This window comes from Daphnia pulicaria, chromosome 5 (assembly GCF_021234035.1).
Source record: "Daphnia pulicaria isolate SC F1-1A chromosome 5, SC_F0-13Bv2, whole genome shotgun sequence".
NCBI lineage: Eukaryota > Metazoa > Arthropoda > Branchiopoda > Diplostraca > Daphniidae > Daphnia > Daphnia pulicaria.
In genome coordinates this window covers 3,960,186-3,978,011 of record NC_060917.1, presented here as the reverse complement: position 1 = coordinate 3,978,011, position 17,826 = coordinate 3,960,186, and the positions used below count along the sequence as shown (strand labels likewise).

General features: G+C 36.5%; 4 long non-coding RNA genes across 5 annotated transcripts; 1 reads left to right on the top strand and 3 right to left on the bottom strand.

Annotated features, from left to right (window-relative positions):
- Positions 1-3,980: 3,980 nt before the first annotated feature.
- On the bottom strand, positions 3,981-5,192 carry LOC124341544. 2 transcript variants are annotated; one of them, XR_006918450.1, is made up of 5 exons: positions 4,975-5,192; positions 4,814-4,896; positions 4,671-4,748; positions 4,404-4,589; positions 3,981-4,338 (listed from the first exon to the last, which is right to left on the bottom strand). It is a non-coding gene; the product is annotated as an uncharacterized LOC124341544 (long non-coding RNA). The 2 variants fall into 2 exon arrangements; XR_006918449.1 differs by having other exon boundaries at positions 4,814-5,192.
- Positions 5,193-7,953: 2,761 nt separating this feature from the next.
- Positions 7,954-10,115, top strand: LOC124341589. The gene is made up of 4 exons (XR_006918507.1): positions 7,954-8,338; positions 8,418-8,544; positions 9,611-9,843; positions 9,923-10,115. It is a non-coding gene; the product is annotated as an uncharacterized LOC124341589 (long non-coding RNA).
- On the bottom strand, positions 10,092-10,686 carry LOC124341509. Its single transcript, XR_006918395.1, has 2 exons — positions 10,594-10,686; positions 10,092-10,528 (listed from the first exon to the last, which is right to left on the bottom strand). It is a non-coding gene; the product is annotated as an uncharacterized LOC124341509 (long non-coding RNA).
- A 1-nt stretch (position 10,687) lies between these two features.
- On the bottom strand, positions 10,688-13,566 carry LOC124341476. Its single transcript, XR_006918299.1, has 10 exons — positions 13,545-13,566; positions 13,250-13,428; positions 12,998-13,185; positions 12,775-12,930; positions 12,506-12,706; positions 12,174-12,283; positions 11,707-11,828; positions 11,452-11,654; positions 11,261-11,369; positions 10,688-10,871 (listed from the first exon to the last, which is right to left on the bottom strand). It is a non-coding gene; the product is annotated as an uncharacterized LOC124341476 (long non-coding RNA).
- Between the last annotated feature and the right edge of the window lie 4,260 nt (positions 13,567-17,826).

Here is a 17,826-nt window from a genome sequence, read left to right as displayed (position 1 = left end):
TACGGTATCATTCTCCAACCAGGTGGACACTATATGGCATGAGCCACACAAACATGTTTTGCAGTAGCCACAAGCAACTCCGAGAAGAAAATCCGATCTACGTGCACTAGACATACATAGCAGATTGAAGGCGAATGCCGGGAGATCCATATAATACCATAAAACAAAACCTCTGTATTAAAAAAAAAAGGGGGGGGGGGGACATCTTGTAATTCCAAGGCCCATTCTCTTCTGTGTCCGCCGTTTCTTTTCTGTCAACCCTTTGGCAAAAGGCTCGATTACTTTACAAAAAAATTATTTCAACGTTGCGGCAGTGTTTGAAGACAAATCAGGTACGCTACCAGCGTCTTCTATCTTTAGGCAAGTCCAATTATACGCCGATAATAGGGCTGTACGTACCCTGGACTAGGCTGTAAGTTATGAATTTAACTTACACAAAAAACAATTTTAAGAAAGTTGGCTGTTACAAAATTTTAAATCCTTGAATAGCTAAAAACTAAAAAATCAGTACGCATTTCTGTTCTAAAATCCAATCAAGTGTATTTCGCTTTGATTATTATTTGCACTGCCAAGTAATGGACAAGATGGGAAACATAGAAGGCGGTATAATTTTAGCGTGTCTTATCAGCGGCATCTTTTTTGAGTCATGCTTGACATAGAAAACAACTGAAGGAAAAGGGATAGCGCCGTAACAGAAGGAACTAATGTAAATTAACTAGGTTACGCATAGATGAGATACTTGCAGATTGAATAAACAAGTAATGCCATCAAACTTTCCAACAAATAAATTAAATTCGAGAGATATGATTTTTTCTCGGTAAAATTTCGCGAGTTTTTACCTAACCTAATAACCTCGTTTGTGGGAGCGACTTCTACTGTATAGATGCAAACTTCAATAGTGCGTAATGAACTAACTCCAAATGCATTGTGGTTGAACGGCGCATAGCATACTGATGAGAATTGCCGAATAACACCCTGTGCTCGAGTTATATTACCGAGGATCAATTGTGATTATGTATTCTGATAGAGCGATATTTTTAAGAAAAACACCATTATTACATTTCTTCCTCTATATGGCCCGCCTTATTTAAGGAGGGCAATTAATTTTCGGTAATCAATACAACGGAATATTTTTTCCGAAAATGACGTCCAGATGAAATTGGCATATCATCACATCAGGGAACTCGAAAACTATACCCCCCCCCCCCTCCTTCGTGTTACTTCAGCAGTGCTGAACGACACCACTTGTTTATTTATTTATTTATTTTTAAGCCTGCCTTTATTAACTTTGAAGATGTGCCTTCCAATTACTTTTTTATATGGTGCTAAAGGAAGGCGCTTTATCATGACGAATTTGATGTTTGGTCAGAATCTTTCGACTTTTTCTAATTTTTAGCATTCTTTGTACGGCGGCGCATTCTTGGAAAAAGCCGACGCAATCTAGAGGGAAGGAATTTCATATGCCGCAATGTCCTTCACAACCATAAATCGTTTTTATTATTATGATCATTTTTATTTTATTCAGCTCAACTGCAAATTGTTCTCTTGTTTTTTTCTGTGGTGACGCTGACGAAGAACTGCATTTTATCTAGCAGACGTCATCGTCGTGTCGCCGTTTTCTCTCTTCATATTTCCTCAAATTGCTTACCGCATATTAAATTGCCCCCCAGTTTTAGTGGTGATGACGGAGAATAGCATATACATTTATCAGTAGGCGTTATCATTACCCTTTCATCCCGGTTATATTTTCGCCAAATTTTCTTAAATTACTTGCTGCTTCGCTTGCCTTTTAAGTGATCGAATTAGATTTAGATATTTTGCAAATGAGTAAATGGTTTTATTTTGTTCGGGAAAAACCAAATTTTCTTTGGCAACGCCAGTGAAAAGCAACGCCTTGTTGTTGTTTAAGGTGAAAGCAAGTATACTCTTGGTAACTGAGAGATGTCATTAATTGCACAATGAAAATCGATAATGTGTCTTTCAGTGAATCGTCAAGTATAACTTTTCATGTACTTCTAAAGCTTGACAGTTATGATATTGGATCTGTTATTTTTTTTGCCGCAAGTTGATACAATCGTAGACATAACAAAAACACGGTTTCATATGGCAATACAGCTTTGCTTTGATGGCAACAATAAAATATTGGTAGTGTAGATACGTTATTGCAACGCACATATAAATAATACTCTTTTCATCACTGTGAGTGTAGGATCACGGCTATTGTTTAGAAATTACCAGAAGTACAGTTAACTTAGACTCACACAAAATAAAGTAATAGACGATCGTGGACTAGATAAATGTATCACGAAACATGCAACCACGCAGTCTGAATTGAAAAGCGATGATCAACGAATCGAGCCCCAACATCAATGGCATTTCCTGCTAATTATGTCTGGTTACATTATATATGTATACAGGATCTCGTCTACGGCGTTATTGAGTACCAATCAAACAGCCGCTCGCCTACTCGTTTTAGCCCCATGCGTCTGTTGGTATTGTTACATCCCCTTGCGTCACATGAATTCGTTCCCACATTAATAAACAAATCGCCCGCCGGTAATGTCTTGCTAATGCTTGCTTGCGCTCTCCTTGATGCAGCAGCTGCATTTTAATTGTCGGTAAAGAGATCGTGTAAACAGTGAACGAGGTTATAACCCTTCAAGGTGACATCATATTACCGTACTATTTGGTTACCTAAATGTTGATTTATTTCGGACTGGTGCTTCATTGTGAACGCTTGATTTTTATGTGTTTAGAAATACTATTGTAATGACGATTATTTTAATGAAAAGTAAATATACTTGCAGGAGCATGCTACATGTTACACATACGTATGCTACCTCGATGCCCTATATCGCACGTTGAGCAACAATTGATACATTTCAGGAATTGCTCTGCTTCAGTCTTGCAAAAATCAGCTGATATTCAAATTGATATTCGTCAACTGATTTTGGAATTCCGTGTCTATTATGGTTATCCATTTGTGCAAACATGCCAGAAATGCAATAAGGGACAGAGAAATATAATTGCAAGTTATCAAATGAATCCCAAGAATTCTTGATTTGAAACTAGAGCAATTAGCCAATTAGATAGTTTACTTAACCACTGAAAGGAATATGGCAAGCCGTGCCAGTTGCCACATTTCACAGAAAATGTAAAGATAATAATCCTGAAAATTGAAATGCTAATTCCAATTGCAAACAGCTATGTAATAGTTAAAGTAAAATAATACAAACAACTCAGTAATGCGTAAATTACGAAGGGTGCTGTGTACTACTGTACTTTGTAGTGTTAAATATATAATGACATTGAAAACACTGCATTAAAAAGATAAAAATAACATTTCATATGGAATAGGTTTCAATGCATGGGTATTCGAGGGAAAAAAATTACCGCCGATAACTGTTTATTTTTGTATTGTATTTAAGGTTAGTAAAAGGTTTAGTAAACTTTTTATTCAAATGTCCCACCCAAATGGCGCAAGCTATCAGTTAAAAGCTTAAATTGCTTATTTTCAGAACAATTAAAATGTAGGAATTTCGTAAGATTTTGTTTTATTGTAATTTTCTATTAAACTAATCACCTGAATCTGTAGTGCGGAAGAATTTTGTTGAGCAATTCTAAGATTATTATTATCCATAATGTTATTCTGTTCATAATTGGTAGCTTTAAGCTGCTGACGTTTTTTTACTCCGCTTTTTATCCTTTGGACTTGAAAAACACTCTTTTGATTTTGGTGGCATCTTTTAGCAAAATTTCAAGTAAATCAACCTGTTTGACAGACAGCACGGAACGAATACTTCCGGGGCGAGTCAAGCTATAACTACACTCAAGTCCATAAATATCTACCCCATATACCCCCTTCCCCCCCCCCCCCCAAAAAAAAGGCGCGAAAAAAGAGGATCTTAGTATCTTACCGCAACAGAATTGTTTTTGTGCTAAGTATTATGCAATCGGAAAAGCGAGTATGCGTCTATACGAATAGTTAAAACGGTGGTGTATTAGAAAATGAAAAATTACAATGATTACAACAATGCCAAGTCAAAATGTGATTTAGGTAAACATTTCTGTCGTGATACGGCACAGCTCTCGAAGATTTTAAGACATCAATGATTGCATTTGAAAATATTACACATACGACTATTCAGTTAAAATCAAATGTTAAATAAATTTCCATTTTTCCAACAGATGCAATCAACGTAGATTTAAAATTGCTGGTATGCCTAAGCTAATGTGCTCATCTTCTCCTATCCTTAACTTTCTTTCTGAAACAGACATGTGCACATCCAAATTTAGGTGAGGACGATACATATTCATGTCTAACTTCTAATCATTAGCCTAACAGTCAAAATAAAATTTATCGTTAGGGCATTACAAATATGGTAAATTATTTCAGTGCTTACCATACATGATGACTACTCATCATATGGTGTTGATATCAGTGAGTGACTCACAGAAATGGTTTAGTGCACTACCATGAAAATCAAGCAAACCCATTTAATGGTCATTTTCCTGGGCGTCACAACAAAATCAGTGAGTGACTCAGAGAAATGGTTTGATACACTACCATGAAAATCATGGTCATTTTCCTGGGCGTCACAACAAAATTAGTTAGGCAAACAAAATACGTAAGAAAACTCAAAATAATAAATGATATTGTGTTGATTTACCCTTCATGAAGCATTTAGCTATGCGAAACAATTACAATGACAATGATGAATAAGGTAATCCATAGTATAGTCTTTTGCCTAAGAATTGAAACAGGAATGTTGAAATTATACGTTACTTTAATCATTACAAATTGCAATCTAACCATGTCTACATGATGACGACGTTCGGTAACTGGTAAATCAGCAACAAAAACAAACAGACAATCGAATTGATGTTGTGGTTGTCCTAAGTCACAAAAAGCTAATGACTAAATCCGCATAAAATGAAATAAAATTTAGTATTACCAAATGAATCGAAACTTACCTATCCGCTGAGATAAATTACTGTAAGTTTACACAAAAAGTTTGAAGAAAATCGATGCAGTAGTTTAGATTTCTATAAATTTATTCTGATTCTGAATTAAAGGTTCTGGAAGCCTGGCCCAGAACACCGTACACTCCCCCCACATCCCTCCCCCTCCTACACACCCAGACACCCGCATTTACTTTAATGCCTTCTGGTAGTACAAGTACTACCCTCAGGGATAATGTACTTATTAGAGTTTCCTAAGTGGCATCTTAGGATTCTATCTTTTGATTATTACAGTATCTTGAAGATTTGGCGAAGATGGAATTTGAAAAAGTCTTTGGTCAAGAACTATACAATTTGGGCAGGAGGCAGGTGGCTCCCACGGTATAGTTGATGAAGAAGTTTGAAGTTGCATAAAATTGAATTGCCTAGTTTTTGTCGTTAAACACGCTAATAATTCGTTACATTTTAGGCAACAATAAATCCTTTCTGGAACTTGACGAAGAAGTTACTAGAAATACCCTTCAGACTGACCCTTCCGACTTCAACTTGACGAATAAGTTACCAGGAATACAATTCAGAGAGTAATGCAACAGTGCTCAATAAGAGGTTGCTCCACCGTAAGTTAATAAATTTAAAATTTCCCACGAGCTGACGATAGAACTGACATTCATGGCCTTAAACCAGGTCAAACCACTTCTGAAACTCAATGATGACCGTTTTATGATCGTCTCAACACCCAGCCCATGATGTCCGCCCAATCAGGGCTAGCTCAAGCACAACCTGCTGCACCCAGCAATGGGAACTCGCGATTACGAGGAACTACGTAACTTATACGGCAGTAGCAGACCCACAAGAGCTCCTGCACCTCCTGGCCGTTCCTGACTGTTAAAGGTCTGTGGCCGTAATGTAAGTCCGCAACTTTTATTAAATTATCAAGGAATGGGAAGAATGAGGAGAAATGGTTTAGACCAAGATTTCGCTTTTCATTTAACGGTAGTTGGTAAGGGTAAAGCACTGACGCGTATCAGTTACACCTAGTCATTTAATAATTTTGTACTGAACAATAGTTATCCGTCGTCTACTTTCTGTTTATGCTTCACTTCTTATGAAAGGGGTGTGGTTGACGTCGTTGTTGGGTATGGGTATCAAGGCATGTTTTTTTTTTTCTATTCAGAATATCTTTTAAATTTTAAAGGTTTTCTTCATTCGATTATGAAGCTACTAATAACAATCGTTTTTAATTCTTTTTAGGTTCCAGAGCTAAAACATTTAGTTGTTATAGTTGGAATGTGGAGTAGGCTACTACTGGTATAGGTATACCAACAGAACTTATTCCACGCGCTCCAAAACGGTATTATTATGGCTTGCTCTTGTGGACTTACTAAAGGTTCTGGTGGAATCATCAAGGAGGAGTGCAGTGGTACCCCCACCAAATCAAAATCTCCTTTACCAATCTACGTCATTTTCAAGTTGGGCATAGTATTTCGGCACCAGATGTATGTAAACCGGTGCACTAGCCATCCACTTGCCATCAGTAGAACCATGCGTCAGAAAAATAAGAGACCGTAAATATTAATACTTGTCGCTCAAGTTCTCCATTATCAAACCTTTATTACCTCCATTATACTAATTACGTAAAGCACCAGGTAATAAGTAAAATTTTAATCCTTTTCGATTTCATAAGTAATGAGCATTTTATTTTACTTTCAACAGATTTAGAAACACAAAAGTGATGAAATTCGTCTTTACGGCCAATTGAGAAAAGAGAATAGTTGACAAAATCAGGTCGACCCAGTGGATCACGCAAGGCGAAGACCTCTTCCGGGTAAAAAAAACTAAACTAAACTTCTTTCGTGTTGTTAGCTAGCAACCCGATCAATTGAAGCTTTGTTGACAAGCAGTGACTCAGTGTTATTGCCAGTCTTGACTCTTGATTTTGTTTGAATTCGAAATTCAGACGTGTGGTGCTGTTAAACCAAAAGCAGGCTACTAGTCATTTAAATTTGAACTAAACCTTAACGAAATGGGTATTTGTAGATGTAATATAATGTATTTTTTTATTATTATTTCCCTAACTTTTATAGGTCATATGCTATTTTTATTTTTTTGTATGAAAAAAAAAAAATCAAAATTTAGCTGACAAATGACAATCCGTACCGTCCAGTCGTCCGTGGATGCTATGGGCTGTCGATAGGTGGCTAAAATTAAGTCCACTAGACGGCGCGGGTGTCCTCGTTACGATTTATGAACGCCGTGGAGCGGCCGTACTTCATGCCAAAGATGAAAGACGCCACGTCCTCACGTAGTCCGCCATTGTCTACCCAGTTCTTATAGAGTCACTGTCGGAGTACAACGTGAGTATTACATCTATTTGTCTTTGTTTGTTAGTTTTTTCAATTGAGTGTCAAGACTCAAGTTGTCATCGAGCTAGAGCGGACATTGTTTTCACTGTCAAATCAAACGTTTATTTTTTCTGACGCTAGACGGCATAGCCTTTTATCATTTTCCGTCAGTTTAGTAACGTATATTTTTCACGTCTCTGAAGAATTTTTCGCAACTACTTCAAGGAAATTATGTGTGATGGCTGTCGGTTACTGCTTCAGCAACAAAGCTCACTTGTTAGTTTTAGTAATAATGTGCTTTTTTTGCTACTTCCGGTTTCTAAATGAGTCAGTAGTTCAGTAAATATTCATTTGACGCACTAAAGAACCAAATATTCGTGATTGTCGTCAAATTATTGGTAAAGTTCATGTTGTTGTTTTTTACGTACGCGTACTTCCGGTTTCGAGAATTATCCTGAACTATAGTTCAGGAAAAATCTCGAATTTGACCAAATTCTGGATTTCGTTTATATTACATTCAATCGTAACCAAATTTCACGTAAATCACGAATAATTGGTTTGTTTTGATGACAGCTCAATGGTTAAGGAGCTATCGCTTACTTTGGTATACTTCCGGAAAATTTGCATAAAACAGTTCTCAAGACTGAAATCTAGGTTTAAGCGAAAATAAAATGCGCTTTTCGAATTTTGTGAGTATTTTACGACCAGTCCTTCAAAAACTGATTTTTGAGTCGTGTCAAATAGAGGGCGTGTTGATTGTGTCCGTTATGGGCTTACTTGTGGCGGTTTGTTGTTAAAAATTAAGTTGTCTTTTTTTCGAAAATTACCAGTCAATTCATAGGTAAATTCGAGTGATTTCGTCTGTAACTTGTCGGTGATGTGTTCTATTACGTGTAAATGTTGATAACCTGAATGTTTTTCATCAACTTACGGGAGAAAACGTGAAAGAGTCGTGTGCCCGTCGTGCAGTCTACTGTCAACCATTTTGTTCAAAATCATTGTATTCTACCAAATATACCATCAAAATTATATAAGTAACAATCAACACTAGCTTAATTACAGTATTGCTGAAAGTTTCAGCCTGAAAGATTTATTCATCTCATCTTTCATTAGGATTCATCATAATTACCTGCTGTTTGTATTGGAGTAATTGGATTCACTAGATCACCAACCCCAGCATGGAAAAATCTCTCATTCCATCTTCTAGAGAACCTTGGATAACTGATTTGTGGTTCCATGTGTAAGTTCACTTTTCATGTCATAGAACTTTTTTCATTACAGTCTAATGTGTCTAAAGTATTGATCTGGGCTTATGTCGGGCGTCCCTAAACTGCGAAAGCGAAACGCGAAACGCCTAAAATGCGGAAAAGCTGTGCGAAACGGACCAAAATTTTGGGACCGTTTCGCGGGACCAAATGCCGGAGGGCATACTAAAGAGCGAAACATCTTGCGAAACAAATAGTTTTCCTTTTCCCCACAGAGGTCCAAATTGACGGAGATTGCCGCCATTTTTCATTGTCTCACGCTATGATGAGGCATTAAAGGAGGAAGGAGGTAGGGGGCAATTAAATTCGATTTCTTCGGCCACTACCCCTGTTATGTTTTAATGCGCATTTTACGATTAAACTAATGAATGACATAGAGCAGCACGGTATGGTGATATTTGTAAATAATAATATATTAGATAATGGCACAGGGATTACTACATACCCCACATACATTACATTAAATTATTTAAATCAACTAGTAGGCTACGTGCACAAAGAAAAATCGGCCATTACAGCATGAGTGCCTTAAATCAAGCTAAAAATCAAAGCTCATCCCACGATCCCATGTTCCAAATGAAGCTAAAATTTAATCAGCTAAAACTTTCCTTAAAATTAAGAATGTTAATCTGATTGATACATGAAAACGAGAAGTTAACCTATTGCATTCAAGGTAAAATTCCGTATTCATGGTCAACACACAAATAGACCGGCCATAATAAGGTGCGCGAAACTCGTAGTCGCTTCGAAAAATTGAAACTCTAACAATTTGTTTGTTGATGGCGTCCATTGTCGTCTGCTACCAAGACGTTTACGAAGACGTTTCGCACACACCGATTTCGCAGTTTAGTACGGACCCAAAGACTAAAATGCGAAACAGGGTCCCAACTTTTTGGTCCGTTTCGCACAGCTGTTTCGCATTTTAGGCGTTTCGCGTTTCGCGTTTCGCTTTCGCAGTTTAGGGACGCCCGCTTATGTCTATCTAATGCTTAAAGAGACGATTTCATGTGTATACTGATAACTGTTTAATTATTCTTTTAGATCATAGACGTCAAGCATTGATGACACAAATTAATCATTTGTAATCATAAACAAGATGAATTTATTTGTTTAAATATTTGCTGATTCTATACTAAAGTTTTCTAAAGAGAAGTCATGTCCTTTGAAGAAAAAGAACAAGGTACAAAGTCAACAAGATCCCTTGTTTGGTAACCTGTTGGCTGCTACCCTTGAATCTCCCTTTTTACTTCCTTACTTGACCCTCTTGATTTGAGGTATTGCTTTCTGTCGCTACAATCTTGTTTGAATATTTTTGTTTATTGCCATCGAAATAAATGTTCATTCTGCTTACAGGGTAATTCATCGCTGCTTGTCATGGACATGGACATCATCCACTGGTGATGAAAATTAACAAGAGAATGCTGTAATTCAAGATTGATATATTGTATAATTGTTTGATAAATTACTATGAATATCTGGACTCCCTTCTTTTCTGTAATTTTGTGCAATATAAAACTCGTAATAAATTTTTCCATTTACGGTTTTATTTGTTGTGGGTTTATTTTTTATTAGTATTTAGTTATATAAGGTAAGGTTTTGTAGGACAACAGTTTGCAGATATAGGATTGTTGAGGGAGCAATTAATTATAAGACAAAACTTGTATAATTGTAAAAGTGGAGTTCTGAAACAAATATTAAGGGAGCAAATTATCATAGAAGACTTTCCCTCATAGCCCTCCAAATTTCCCACATTATTATTTCCGCATTATCACATCGGGTGATTAACCAGCTAGAAGGAGGGGGGAGGTTGGTTACTGTTTACTAAAGAAAATGGGGAGAGAAGAAGTCAGGTATACACTTAAAATCAACTACATAATTTATCAGTTTTTAAATTTCAGCAGTCTCTTGAATTTCAGCAGTCTCTTCAGTTTCAGCAATGGAACGGCGGCGAGCGATTGACTGTAACGAAAACGGAGTTTTCATTAAATGTAAATAATAAAATGAGAATGTACAACAAACATTACCTCAACGCCGGTACAGGTAGCAGAAAATAACATATAGACACAATGCAGCCGATAAAATATGTCCGACAACTATAAAGCAACATAGAATTTTTCCACTAACTGTTCATCTCAGCACGGACACAACCATAGGCAAATAACACATTGGGGTATGATGTTGAATTGCAAGTCTGCACAAACTCCATTCAAGTGCATCGGCCAACTGGAAAATGATTGTGAAACCACTGCACACCACGCAGCAACACCATAAACAGCTCCAAAATCAAACTGATCATGAAATCCTACAAGGCAAAACAACATTAATGAATCAAACATTTTGAAATACGAAAAATAAACCATGGTAAATTTCACAACGCAAAACAAACAAATTGAAGTAATATTTAACTTTAGCTTACATAAATTAAAACTGCTCAACCAATTAGAAATTACGGCAGTGATTTACTTCAAATTTAGAATAAACTAGAGAAAACCCAATCAAGAAAATAGCCAACAATCACATCATGAAGACTTCATTTCAAGTTTTTAATAATGACAGAACTGCTTTTTCCTAATTTGACTCATTAAAAGAACTTTCCACAAAAGCTGTCTGATGCATGAAATATCTAGGTTACTTGTCTAACATCAAGAGCATAATGCTTACTAACTTGATTTATCTTTCAATTATCTTTACCATTTCAGATTTCCTGTTTTCATCACAATTTTGTCTTGCGATATAGGAGAAACCCTCTCAAAGACGCATCTACATGACACGGCAGCGACCACGTGGAGAAACGCATGATCTTCGAAAAACATTTACAAAATAAATTCAAGTAGATCATGAAAGGGACTAAACAAAAGTAAAAACTTCCATAATTCACTTACTTGCTTTAGAGTTGTTCACTTTCGATTCAGCTTGGTCGAAATATGGCGTCGGAATACCTCAATCGTTCTTAAATGTAAAAGCGAAAAATACCGTCAGCAACACATTCCAGTCCACTGCTTTCAAAGCAAATGTCGGAATTTTGTCACCTCATTTTCACTCACGAAAAGACACTTCGCCACCTGGTAGACAGAATTTTACACACCTAGTGAAAGCATTAAGGAACGACTGAATGATCCATAGTTAAATGTAAGAACTACATCAGCACTATAGTCTGCATGAACAGTACCACACCGTACACCAACTAACTGCACCTAGTCCGTCTGCACATTGGACTGCTACCAAGAGGTTCGGAGCCAAAGAGCAAGAGGTTGTAATCCTACTTGGAGAAAAACTCAATAACTATCAGAAAATAAAGTCATGCATTACATGAACAAAATGACAGAAGCATGGTTTAACTAGGCACTTTTTTTAAGAATTACTTTTAAATTACAAAGAAATTAACAATTCGCATCCTTTAGAAATGTTTTGACTGTGAGAGGTCAACAGATAAAAAGGAAAAACTTTACATCAACTAATTTTAAGGTAAGGTTACCATTGGTAAGGCTACTTAAATTTAGTAATGATAAGTTAAGGTAAGTTACCATAAAAAGCTTATCAACTTTAAAAACTTATTACTTTAAATTATTCTTAAGTATTTTTGAATGTGACGAGAGCTACAAACTGTAAGAAGAAAGCAAGCCAGCAAGAAGAACACCTTTCGCCAGCTGTCTGCAACAAATCCGCGTACACATCCTACTGAGAGGCTCAGTCAGACCTTAAGAGGCTGTATTCCTACTTGGATAAAAAAATCAATTACTATTTGAAAATAAAGTCATGTGTGACAAGAAAAATTACAGAAGCATGGTTTAACTAAGCAATCTCTAGGAATTACTGTTGCATTACAAACAAATCACCAAATGGCAATTCACCAAATTTATTTAAATGGTTTCAACTGATAAGTCAACAGATATAAAGCAAAAAACTACACATCAACTAAGTAAATGAGTTCCTTACCATAAACACCAGACCAACTCCATTATTTTAAACTGTTCTGAAGGGTTGCTGCATGTGACGAAAGGTACAAGCTGTACAGATAGCAAGCAAAACTGCAAGAAGATCACCTGCCAGCTTACTGCAACTACAACAATGCACGTTGGACTGAGAAGCTCATACCTTAAAAAGCTGTATTCCTACTTAGAGAAAAAAACTCAATTTCTATCAGAAAATAAGTCATCAAATAACTAAATGTGTAACCTCAGGGTTAATAAGTTTAACATAATTACTTTTTCTGTTCTGGATTGTTGCTGCATGTGACGAAACGAACAGGCGGTATGTGCAGCAAGAGACAGACGACATTTTGGGGAAATGTACTATATGCAGTTTCGGCGAGGCCACGTGATCAGATAAAACTGCCAAGCATAAATTGAAGGTTATGTTACCTGTAAAGTGTAGATCACACCAAAAAATGTATATTTAATAACATTAAAGATCAAAAGCAGGAGTTACCTTTTAAAAGAGTGAGATAAGGAGGGTCCCCGCAATGATAACGTATACGATCTATACATTAGATCTAAAGTCTATACATTCTCGAACAGCGACTCTTTTAAAATGACGGATTATCTCAACATGTGATGCATGAATTCATGAAATGATATGTGTGGTAGTGGTAGCAAAGACACGACAGGAGTAAACTACTAATGGGAAAGATTCACTGTTTTAACAATGAAAATTCAATATAACTTAATTTGACTTTACTACCTAGCCCAATTGATATCATTGAGCAAGAGAATTTCACTGTTTTCCTGGATCTCAAAACTCATTCCTATATCCAATGCCATCAATGATGTTCCTTGTCTGCAGTACTTCTACTTCTCTTGAGATCTACCAACCAGCATGTTGAAGAAACTTACAATGGCCAAAACTGAAGCTCCATAATTCTGGTTAAAACAGTTAAAATGACAAAAGTGTAATAATCTAGCAGGTAGTATACGCTTTTTAGTACTTAAGTTCAAAGAAATTAGGTACTCTTCTATGTCTGTGACGGTTGACATACCTGACTGTTTTTTTTTTATCATCTACGCCCATGTTTTCGGCTTTGGTCACCATTTCTTCTCAACGGGACACGCACAGAGGAGTTCGAACTTACGCATCAAATTCGCTCAACACATGTTTTAGGTCTGGATCCAAAAAAATAATTTAAAAACGATTATTATTAACAGCTTCAAAATTAAATTAAGAAAACCTTCTGAAGAAACAAATACCATGCCTTGATGCCAACAACGACGTCAGCCACTCCCCTTTCATAAAAAGAGAAGCATAAACAGAAAGCAATCGACGGATAACTATTGTTCAGTACAAAAATCTTTTACTAGGTGTAACTGATACTACCGTTAAATGAAAAGCTAAATCTTGGTCTAAACTATTTATCCCCATTTCTTGATAATTTAATAAAAGTTGCGGACTTACGTAAGGGCCACAGACTTTTAACAGCCAGGAGCTGTTGTGGGTCTGCTACTGCCGCATAAGTTGCGTAGTTCCTCGTAATCGCGAGTTCCCATTGATGGGTGCAGCAGGTTGTGCTAGAGCTAGCCCTGATTGTGCGGTCATCAGGGGATGGGCAGTTGATACGTTCATAAAACGCCGTCATCACTGAGTTTCAGATGTGGTTTGACCTGGTTTAAGGCCATGAATTTTTTTTTTTGTCAACTTGTGGAAAATTTTTAATTTATTAACTTACGCTTACGGTGGAGCAACCTCTTTAATTGAGCGCTGTTGCATTACTCTCTGAATCGTACATTTCTAGTAATTTCTTCGTCAAGTTGAAGTGTTAGTCTAGAGGTTTTTAGTAAATTCTTCATCGTGTTCTAGAAGGGATTTGTTGTTGCCTAAAATGTAACGAATCATTAGCGTGTTTTACGACAAAAACTAGGCAATTTAATTTTAATCAACTTTAAACTTTTGCTACTTTTACTGTCATTCCCGACAATAATTTCTTCCTCATCGTCAATTTCTTCCTGGCTGCTGAATTATTTGACAAAGATACATAATGCAATGTTAAAATTGAAAGAAAATTTAATTTTTACTTAATGAATAAACATTATCAAGAGTTGCACAAGTCTAAGCATGGACTACTCTATATTAATGGATTGGACTCTTTGATGATTTCTACAAGAGTCCAGTCCATTAAAATAAAGTAGTCCATGGTCTAAGTCCATCTAATTTTGTTGCTCGTGCTGTAGAAGATTGACTATAGAAGATTCATCTGATATTTGAGTCAGTAACAGAGGGAAACTTTTGGGGTTATTACATAAGGGTACTGATGCCGCTGAGGAAAATATAATTACATTATTCTTCCCAATATCAATTTAAGTCAAATGAAAAACAAAGACAACATGAAATGCAGGGGACCGACATGATATAAATAAAAGTGATTGAGATTTTTCTCTAGCAGGACCCTTTCCTTCTTCATGGCAAGACACTGAATGGTTACCGACTTACTCGAGAGAGGTTTACTGTCATAACATCCACGTACGTAGCTATTTTGGATGACTATCACTATTTACTTGGAAGTTTGTATTTAAATTGCTATGATGCATTGATCCCAGATAATTGCTACTCAAGAAGAGTTCGATACCTATTCAAGTGGCTCCATTTACCCCTGGCTGATATCCTCTACAACATAAGTTCACATTTCACAACCCCTCCTCATAAATTAAGAAAATTTATTATTCATTACTGCAAAACTATACTCTCTATCTCAATGATAATTTCTACACTTTAACTGTTACTACATTCTTTGTTGAAAATCTATAATTCTTACGTAACCAATAGTGGAATACTGTTTTCTTCTCGCCGACCACAATTTAAACTTAACGGTAGTGAACTGCTATTTGGGTACGGTACGAATTATTAAAATGTTGAGAGGTCTTACTCTTACCTAACAATCGCAACGTGGTCGCGTTGGTCGCCATTTCTTAACAGCGATAGCTGCGATAGAATGAAAGGTACGTCCAACATCGGAAAATAATTTTCCATGACTGCCGCGAGATGGGATCATCGTTCGACGATTTCGCCATCTAGGGTGGAACGTTTACTTAATCGTTAACGGTTTAAGAATAATGTAACCGACTCAACGTTAAAAGCGCAGTCGAGCTGCTACTGTTTCAACGGAAAACAGGGCAATACCATGTAAATTTGCTACCAGATATTTGTTTGTTTAATCGTTGTCTTGCGATATTTGCAACGGGCACTACTGCGTTTCCATTATTCTTTTTAATCACAGATTGATGGGTTGTTTATTTTTCTTTGCCAAAATTCGACGTTTATCAATAACTGAACTATACGCAAGCGCCTCGACCTCGAGCTTTTTCGTTTGCTGTGCGCAGCCGTCGTGCAGGGTTTCATCAATGTGTGATTTCTTTTAATCTGGCGATATTAATGGTTCAGCTGCGGACGAAGAGAGACTGCCATGTCAACTCCCGAGAATTTAACAATTTTAACGCCCACCAAAAAGGGTAAGGATTTCAATTGACACTATACACATTTCGCGTTCATGCTGCACTCATTTCAGTGAAGAGAAAGCCGAAAGCTTGTCTCGCATGTAAGCCAGCAGCACGCCAGCATGCACGCCAGTCCATGCTGCACAGCACTGATATTGCGCATTGCTGTTGGAATTGTATACAAGTGCAACGGTATGGCACGCAATATAATAAATAAGCTATCATCGCTACTGACAATGTGATTGATGAAAACGCTACGCTTTTATGCTTATCTATACATACGGTTGAATGCAGTGAATGCTGTCTAGAGTCCCCCTACATACTTTATTAAGTCCGTGTTATTTACTGTACAATGAATGAAAACCTCACTTCTGATGCCGAATGTGATTATAATAATTTTTTTTTTTTTTTTAATTAATACAGAAACATTATCACATTTGGGAGATATGAACGAAATTGCTATTGCCAACGCTTACGCCACTTGTCACAACGTACAAGATTTACTACATTTGCGTGGATTTACGTCGAAACCAGCCAATGCGAAGAACAAAAGAGGGAAATCCAAAAAAAGGAAGAAAGATAAGGGATGATTGAGATGGCGGATATTATCGCCAAAAATATCGAAAATAATGAAAGTAATAAGACGACCACCACTTCCTTTTTTACGGTTTGCTTACTTGTGTGCCTAGTTATTTCAACTAACCACCCGGCAACAAAATTTGTTTTCGTTCTACGTTGTTGGTAAAAAGAAAAGAACAGGGTTTTAAAAAAAATACTGAATTCTGCTAAACAAATGATGTTAAATTGCTGTTTCAAAAATAACATGGATCATTTTAAAAAATTTACAGTTGTGCTATTATTATAAAGCGTTATACGCATGTTGAGTGTGCTACATATTCAGAATTTGATTATTTATTCCGTACTGATGCAGCTGTGTATACGTAAACTTAAGTTAAGTTATAAACTAAAGTTAAACCTTTAGATTGGATTTGGGCGTGCAATCATTCGTCCACGTATGGTTGAGAGCGGAAGCGGAAGAGGAGAAATTTTTTAATTTTTTAGATTGGCTTATTTGCAGACATAGATTGATGAACAATTGTTTGATTATTTAAAAAAAAAATGTTTATGCCGAAACTCACATTTTTTGACGGATGTTTTTTTTTTTTTCATTCGTGTACTAGTCTTTTGTTTACTGCGTATATTTTAAAGGGACGATATTCCAGTATTAATATTTTTCTCCTTTTTTCTCAAATTTAGCGGGAGCTGTACTATACTGGCCACAAGTTGCTGGAAGAGAACGCCTTATAATAGCCGACGCTTGCGTCAGAACATCACAACACAATATTGAAAATTTGCTCCAGAATTAATTCATGGAATTTCACGAATACAAAAATACTGTAACCAACATGTTGATGACCGCATTCTTGCAATGTACATCGTCAGGCTTGTCGACGGCTCGTTAAAGAATAATAGTTCCCTACGTGTATTCGCGTCATGGTGGCAAACTCATTTCCTTTTCTAGGTGGGGGTGGGGCGGAAGGCATGTAGCATTCAGTAGTTAACACAATTCTAAAATTCGTCATATACCATTTTTTAAGGGGAAAATATTATTATTATTATTTGCTAGAAAGTTTTTCTTCGCAAGCCTATAACGCACTCTTTCTTTGAATATATTCACATGCTGCTTTCGGACAGTGGAAGTTGTATGTAATAATAACTTAGTGTGTACGTTATTCTCCCGACGAATCAAAATATTGTGAAGGCTAACTTAAATGTGTATAAGTGTAGTGTCCATCCATCGTCACACTGTGTCAGCATATAGACGTTGAACAAAGT